The following is an 8,786-nucleotide window of genomic DNA, read 5'->3' on the forward strand; positions in this document are numbered from 1 at the left end:
TCAGCCCAGTAATTTGGTCCCTCAGGGAGTTTGGATGTTTACGGAGCTTCCATAACCTCGCGTAGGTCAAGTTGTGCTGCTTCCCGCGGTATTGTGCACTGCATGTGACATCGTTTTTGCAGGCCAGATTAAGTGGATATAAAAATGGCATGGGGGCAAGTGTCTGACCTCCTCTAACTTCACAAAGGAAAAGAGTATCAAGTTCAACAGCCCAAGGCTGATTCCTATGAGGCAAAGATCAGATATGCTACTTCTGACACCAACCGTCCCTCCCACAGTGCTCTCTACTTCTCTGCTAGGTTCAATAATTCATTGCAATGGCCACACAGAACTCACAGACAATACTCAACAATTATGGAGTTTATTAGGGAAGTCACAGGCTCAGGAATGCTCAGGATACAGTTTTCCATCAGGACAGCCTCTTCCCAGCTGGGCTCACAGGCAACCAGCAAGCCTCCTGCCCACAGGCAATCAGCTTTCTCACTACACGGGTCAGGAAGCCCACCACGCTGTCTCCTGCCGTCTATTCTCTGCCACCACTTCTTGAGCTCTGCCTGTCTCCTGGTTCTAGGAGCTTCTCGGCCCAGGGATCCCCAGTCCAAAGGACATGCTCTCTGATCCTGGCTGTTCTTCCTTGGTAGTGGTGGGATCCTCTCCTTCCTACCTCTGGGATGGCTCATTTTAAGCCCAGAGGGATGGCAAAAACTGACAGTCCCTTTGGTGGGACATAATTACCCTATTTGCACAGTCCCACCCAATCACTGAGTCGGAATCGACTTGACAGCACTGGGTTTGGTTTTTGGTTTTGACCCAATCACTTGGATGAGAGTTACAAGACCATGACGAGAAAGGCCACATAAAGCTATTCATCGCACCACAGCAGGGCTACAGATGAAAGATATTTACCTCTGTGGTAGGTGAGGCACCAGACTTACACTCTGTTAAAAGTGAAAGCAAAGAGTTCTTTGAGGAATAGAGAGACTCCGGAATGAAGAGACACCGTAGCACTCTAGCAGAGTTCAACACTGCTCCAGTGGGCAGGAGATTTTTACACAGTGGAGTAAACAAGGTCTACCTGCTCACAGGCACCAGAGGATGTACGGCAAAAGTCACAAAGGGGGTCTTTAAACCACAATCCTTTTTTTTTTTTTAAATAATTTTTATTGTTTTTTAAGTGAAAGTTTACAAATCAAGTCAGTCTCTCACATATAAACTTGTATACACCTTACTGCGTACTCCCACTTACTTTCCCCTTAATGAGTCAGCCCGCTCCCTCCTTCCAGACTCCCCCTTCCAAACCATTTTGCCAGTTTCTAGCCCCCTCTACCCTCTCATCTCCCCTCCACACAGGAGATGCCAACATAGTCTCAAGTATCCACCTGATGCAAGTAGCTCACTCCTTATCACCATCTCTCTCCAGCCTATTGTCCAGTCCAATCCATGTCTGATGAGTTGCCTTTAGGAGTAGTTCCTGTCCTGGGCCAACAGAAGGTTTGGGAACCATGACGCCTGGGATTCTTCTAGTCTTAGTCAGCCCATTAAGTCTGGTCTTTTTATGAGAATTTGGGGTCTGCATCCCACTGTTCTCCTGCTCCCTCAGGGGTTCTCTGTTGTGCTCCCTGTCGGGGCAGTCATCGGTTGTGGCCGGGCACCATCTAGTTCTTCTGGCCTCAGGATGATGTAGTCTCTACTTCCTGTAGCCCTTTCTGACCCTTGGGCTCATAATTACCTTGTGAGCTTGGCATTCTTCATTCTCCTTTGATCCAAGTGGGTTGAGACTCATTGATGCATCTTAGACGGCCACTTGCTAGTGTTTAAGACCCCAGATGCCACTCTTCAAAGTGGGATGCAGAATGTTTTCTTCATAGAATTTATTTTACCAATTGACTTAGATGTCCCCTAAAGCCATAGTCCCCAAACGCCCTCCCCTGCTCCGCTGACCTTCGAAGCATTCAGTTTAGTCAGAAAACTTCTTTGCTTTTGATCCAGTCCAGTTGTGCTGACCTCCCCTGTGTTAAGTGTTGTCCTTCCCTTCACCTAAAGTAGTTCTTATCTACTAATTGGTAAATAACCCTCTCCCATCTTCCCTCCCTCACCCCTCTCGTAACCACAAAAGAATGTGTTCTTCTCAGTTTAAACTATTTCTCAAGTTCTTATAATAGTGGTCTTATACAATATTTGTCCTTTTGCAACTGACTAATTTCACTTAGCATAATGCCTTCCAGGTTCCCCCATGTTATGAAATGTTTCAAGGATTCATCACTGTTCTTTATTGATGCGTAGTATTCCATTGTGTGTTTATACCATAACTTATTTATCCATTCGTCCACTGATGAACACCTTGGTTGCTTCCAGTTTTTGCTATTGTAAACAGTGCTGCAATAAACATGGGTGTGCATATATCTGTTCGTGTAAAGGCTCTTATTTCTCTAGGATATATTCCAAGGAGTGGGATTTCTGGGACGTATGGTAGTTCTATTTCTAACTTTTTGAGAAAACGCTAGATTGATTTCCAAAGTGGTTGTACCATTTTACATTCCCACCAGCAATGCCTAAGTGTTCCAATCTCTCTACAGCCTCTCCAACATTTATGCTTTTGTGTTTTTTGGATTAATGCCAGCGTTGCTGGAGATGGAATCTCATCGTAGTTTTAATTTGCATTTCTCTAATGGCTTTTTTTTTTTTAATGGCTAATGATCGAGACCATTTCCTCATGTATCTGTTAGCCACCTGAGTATCTTCTTTAGTGAAGTGCATGTTCATATCCTTTGCCCAATTTTTGATTGGGTTGTTTGTCTTTTTGTGGTTGAGTTTTAACAGAATCATATAGATTTTAGAGATCAGGCGCTGGTCAGAGATATCATAGCTGAAATTTTTTTCCCAGTCTGTAGGTGGTCTTTTTACTCTTTTGGTGAAGTCTTTACATGAGTGCAGGTGTTTGATTTTTAGGAGCTCCCAGTTATCTGGTTTCTCTTCATCATTTTTTGTAGTGTTTTGTATTCTGTTTATGTCTTGTATTAGGGCTCCTAATGTAGTCCCTATTTTACTTCCATGATCTTTATCGCTTTAGACTTTATGTTTAGGTCTTTGATCCATTTGGAATTACTTTTTGTGCATGGTGTGAGGTATGGGTCCTGTTTCATTTTTTTGCAGATGGATATCCAGTTATGCCAGCACCATGTGTTAAAAAGACTATCTTTTCCCCAATTAACTGACTCTGAGCCTTTGTCAAATATCAGCTGCTAATATGTGGATGGATTTATATCTGGGTTCTCAATTCTGTTCCATTGGTCTATGTGTCTGTTGTTGTACAAGTACCAGCCTGTTTTGACTACTGTTGCTGTATAATATCTTCTAAAATTAGGTAGACTGAGACCTCCCACTTTGTTCTTCTTTTTCAGTAATGCTTTACTTATCCAGGACTTGTTTTCCTTCCATATGAAGTTGGTGATTTGTTTCTCCATCTCATTAAAAAAAGTCGTTGGAATTTGGATCGGAAGTGCATTGTATATATAGATGGCTTTTTTTACTATGTTAAGTCTTCCTATCCATGAGCAAGGTATGTTTTTCCACTTATCTAGGTCCCTTTTAGTTTCTTGCAGTAGTACTTTGTATAGGTCTTTTACATCTTTAGTAAGATTTATTCCTAAGTATTTTATCTTCTTGGGGGCTACTGCGAGTGGCATTGATTTGGTGATTTCCTCTTCGACGATCTTTTTGTTGATGTAGAGGAATCCAACTGATTTTTGTATGTTTATCTTATAACCTGAAACTCTGCCGAACTCTTCTATTAGTTTCAGTAGTTTTCTGGAGGATTCCTTAGGGTTTTCTGTGTATAAGATCATATCGTCTGCAAATAGAGATAATTTTACTTCTTCCTTGCCAATCTGGATGCCCTTTATTTCTTTGTCTAGCCTAATTGCTCTGGCTAGGACCTCCAACACAATGTTGAATAAGAGTGATGATAAAGGGCATCCTCGTCTGGTTCCCATTCTCAAGGGAAATGCTTTCAGGCTCTCTCCATTTAGGATGGTGTTGGCTGTTGGCTTTGTATAAATGTTCTTTACTAAGCTGAGGAATTTTCCTTCTATTCCTATTTTGCTGAGAGTTTTTTATCATGAATGGGTGTTGGACTTTGCCAAATCCCTTTTCTGAATCATTTGATAAGATCATGTGGTTTTTGTCTTTTGTTTTATTTATATGGTGGATTACATTAATTGTTTTCCTAATATTGAACCATCCTCGCATAGCTGGTATAAATCTCACTTGGTCATGGTGGATTATTTTTTTGATTTGTTGTTGAATTTTATTCGCTAGAATTTTGTTGAGGATTTTTGCATCTGTGTTCATAAGGGATATAGGTCTGTAATTTTCTTTTTTTGTGGTGCCTTTACCTGATTTTGGCATCAGGGATATGCTGGCTTCATAGAATGACTTAGGTAGTATTCCATCATTTTCTATGCTTTGAAATACCTTTAGTAGTAGTGGTGTTAACTCTTCTCTGAAAGTTTGGTAGAACTCTGCAGTGAAGCCATCTGGGCCAGGGCTTTTTTTGTTGTTGTTGGGAGTTTTTTGATTATCATTTCAATCTCTTTTTTTGTTATGGGTCTATTTAGTTGTTCTACTTCTGATTGTGTGAGTTTAGGTAGGTAGTGTGTTTCTAGGAATTCATCCATTTCTTCTAGGTTTTCAAATTTGTTAGAGTACAATTTTTCATAGTAATCTGATATGATTCTTTCAATTTCAGTTGGGTCTGTTGTGATATGGCCTGTCTCATTTCTCTTTGGGTTATTTGTTTCATTTCCTGTATTTCTTGAGTAAGTCTGGCCAATGGTTTCTCAATTTTGTTAATTTTTTCAAAGAACCAGCTTTTGGCTTTGTTAATTCTTTCAATTGTTTTTCTGTTCTCTAATTCATTTAATTCTGCTCCTTTTTGATTGTTGTTTGCTTGATATATTTTTTGCTATCCTTTAAGTTTTAGTTTGTTTGTGTCTCTAAGTCTAAGGTGTGTCTCTTGTAGGCAGCGTATAGACGGATAGTGTTTTTTTTATCCAGTCTGAGACTCTCTGTCTCTTTATTGGTGCATTTGGTCCATTTACGTTCAGCATAATTATAGATGAGTTTAGTGCTGTCATTTTGATGCCTTTTTTTGTGTGTTGTTGACAATTTCATTTTTCCACTTACTTTTTTGTGCTGAGAAGCTTTTCTTTGTAAATTGTGTGTTCCTCATTTTCATAGTAGTTGAATTTATTTTTGCTGAGTTGTTATGTTTATCTTGGTTTTTATTTTAAAGTATGGAATTGTTAGACCGCTTTCTGGTTACCTTAATATTTACCCCTATTTTTCTAAGTAGAGACCTAATTTGTATTGTCCTGTATAGGCTTGTTTTCCTCTCCATATGGAAGATCTATGCCTCCTGTATTTAGTCCCTCTTTTTTGATATTGTAATCTTTTACATAATGACTTCAATGATTCCCTGTTTTGAACATTTTTTTTTAATTACTCTTATTTTGTTTTTGTGATTTCCCTGTTGAGTTGATATCAAGATGTTCTGTTCTGTGACCTTGTGTTGTGTTGGTATCTGATATTATTGATTTTCTGACCAAAGAATTTCCTTCAGTAATTCTTGTAGCTTTGGTTTGGTTTTTGCAAATTCTCTAAGCTTGTGTTAATCTGTAAATGTTTTAATTTCACCTTCACATTTCAGAGAGACTTTTGCTGGATATATGATTCTTGGCTGGCAGTTTTTCTCCTTCAGTGCTCTGAATATGTCATCCCATTGCCTTCTTGACTGCATGGTTTCTGCCAGGTAGTCTGAACTTATTCTTATTGATTCTCCTTTGTAGGTGACTTTTCTTTTATGTATGGCTGCTTTAAAATTTTCTCTTTATCTTTGGTTTTGGCAAGTTTGATGATGATGCCTTGGTGATTTTCTTTTTGGATCAGTCTTGTATGGGGTTCAATGAGCATCTTGGATAGATATCCTTTCATCTTTCATGAAGCCAGGGAAGTTTTCTGCCAACAGATCTTCAGCTATTCTTTCTGTATTTTCTGTTATCCCTCCCTGTTCTGGAACTCCAATCACATGCAAGTTGTCCTTCTTGATAGAGTCCCACATGATTCTTAGGATTTCTTCATTTTTTAAAATTCTTTTATCTGATTTTTCTTCAACTATATTGGCATCAATTACCTTATCCTCCAACTCCTCCACTCTGCATTTCAATTCCTCAATTCTGCTCCTCTCACTTCCTGTTGAGTTGTCTAATTCTGTAATTTTACTGTTAATCTTTTGGATTTCTGAATGCTGTCTCTCTATGGATTCTTGTAGCTTATTAATTTTTGCACTATGTTCTTGAATAATCTTTTTTATTTCTTCAGCTGCTTTATCAGTGTGTTCCTTGCTTTTTCTGTAGATTGCCTTATTTCATTTATGAGGTCATCCCTGATGTCTTGAAGCATTCTGTAAATTAGTTTTTTATATTCCGCATCTGGCAATTCCAGGATTGTACCTTCATTTAGGAAAGATTTTGATTCTTTAATTTGGGGATTTGTGGAAGCAATCATGGTCTGCTTCTTTATGTGATTTGATATCGACTGCTGTCTCCGAGCCATCTATAAGATATTGTAATGATTTATTTTATATTTGGTCACTGAGCCTTATCTTTGTTTTGTTTCGTTTCAGTATACCCAGATGGGCTACTAGATTGCGCTGTCTTGACTGTTGTAGCCTTTGAATCACTTATGTCCTATTACCAGCTGGTTTGAGCTATTACCAGATATATAAGCCTAAGAGTCCATTCACTATTCTTGTGTAGAATCAGCTTAGGTGTCCTGATTTTGGGTCAGCAAGCCTGTGGTGTAGGCTGTCATCACTTCACTTAAAGGAGTAGTGGTCATAGTTGTATGCACCAGATTCTAATGGGGCAGGGGGTCACACTCTGAGGAGGGCAGGATGCTGACAGCCTTCCCCCACATGCCAGTGAGGTAGGTGTGTCTGTATTCCTAGAGCTCTTTGGTGGGTGGGCTCTGCAGCTGTACCTTAGGCACCCAATGGATGTACCTCTAAAGATTGGTAGGTGTCAGTATCCTCAGACCCCTTTGGCAGGTGGCTAGGTGGTTTGGGTGGAGCTTCAGCCCTCAGTTCCCTGCTGTGGATCAGTGAGGGCTCTGTTTAATAGGTAGAGATATCAGACCTCGAAAACTTGTCTTTCCACCGCTCTGCTAAAACAATCACAGTCAGATCTCTATCAGAATTGCCTTTGCATTATAATAGCCACCTTGTTCCCTGTAGAGATGAAAGTCAAAGACTGTGAATCTCTTATGCTTGGCTGGAGCTGGTTCTGTATTTTTATTCCAGTTTAGGGAAGTCAGGGAAGGATTTGCCCCTCTGGGTTGTTAATTGCTGCTTCTTTCACACCAGGAGAATGGGTTAGGGGACCCCCCCACACACAGAGCACTTCACTCCCTGGCCCAGGAAATTCCGATGTTAATGAAGACGCCTGGGGCAGGGAGGGGAGGGATCAGATAGATAGGAGAGAGTAGCTCCCTGTGGCAATATAGACAAAGTTACTCATCTTGCTTGGTGATGGCTGTTTTATATGAGATTCCAGAGGTGTGTGAAGGCTGTGTGCGCTGGGTCAAGATTGCCCCCGAGGGTCAGACCTGCAACTCCTGCTTGCACTGTCTCAGGAAGCAGTGATCAGCTCCTCTGCTTCTAGTCTAAAGCCCAGCGCCAAGGTTTTCTGGCTGGGACTCTGCGCTCCAGGCTCCAAAACTAGTTGCTGCTTCCCCATGATTTCTCCTCCTGTCAGCCACGCCATTGTGCAGCCTGTGTGCACTGGCTGGGTTTCCGCCGAGGTTACTTCAGGGGGCTAGGGCTGCGTCCCATGCTTGCGCCATCTCAGGAAGCTGTGCTCAGTTTCTCTGTGCTTAGTCCAAAGCCCGGCACCAAGGCTTTCTGACTGGGAGGCTGGGTCCAGGCTCCAAAAACAGTCGCTGCTTCCCCGTGGTTGCTCGTTCTTGTCAGCCACGTCAGTGTGCAGCCTGCTTGTGCTGGCTGAGTCTCTACCAAGGTTACTCTAGGGGGTTAGAGGTTAGGGCTGCATCCCATGCTTGCCCCACCTCAGTAAGCCATGATCAGCCCCACCATTCTGGCACCAGGGAACCATCAAGGCTCAAGGCTATGGCGAGGGACGCCGGTTCCAGAAGCAGTTGCTGTTTCAGGGCGCGGCTTTTCACTCCCGTCACTCAGGTCAACTCCTTAGCTCTGTGTTTGATGGTCAGGGTTCGTAGATTGTCATGTATGTGTTCGATTCACTTGTTTTTCAAGAGGGATCTGTGGTAGCTTCTACCTAGTCAGCCACCTTGGCCCCCGCTCCAACCACAATCTTTTTTAATCTTTTCTTCACATCGGCAATTCTATCTGTTAGCAACCTGGAACATTCTGAACAAGGTATTCTTCCCAATACATTTGTGTCAGACTTTTTGTAACAAATGTTTATCTGGACCCTTACTCTTACCTTAAAATGAGCTATGCTTCAACCCTAAACTGCAGATTTATGAAGAGACATGTGAAAAGCAGAAGTGGGGTTAAGGTCTTAGTGAGTGAATCAAAATGGTGTCTGATTTAGGTCTGGGTCAGCCATTCTAATTTAGTCAAGCGTCAAGGTTTAGGGTCTGCTGACACACCTCCTTCCAGACTCTGTTCTCCTGTCACAAAAATGTTAACATTACACTTGTGAATTGCACTTTAGCAGAAAGATGGTAGAATGTTGCAAATAACAAGA

Source organism: Elephas maximus, chromosome 11 (assembly GCF_024166365.1).
Source record: "Elephas maximus indicus isolate mEleMax1 chromosome 11, mEleMax1 primary haplotype, whole genome shotgun sequence".
Classification (NCBI taxonomy): domain Eukaryota; kingdom Metazoa; phylum Chordata; class Mammalia; order Proboscidea; family Elephantidae; genus Elephas; species Elephas maximus.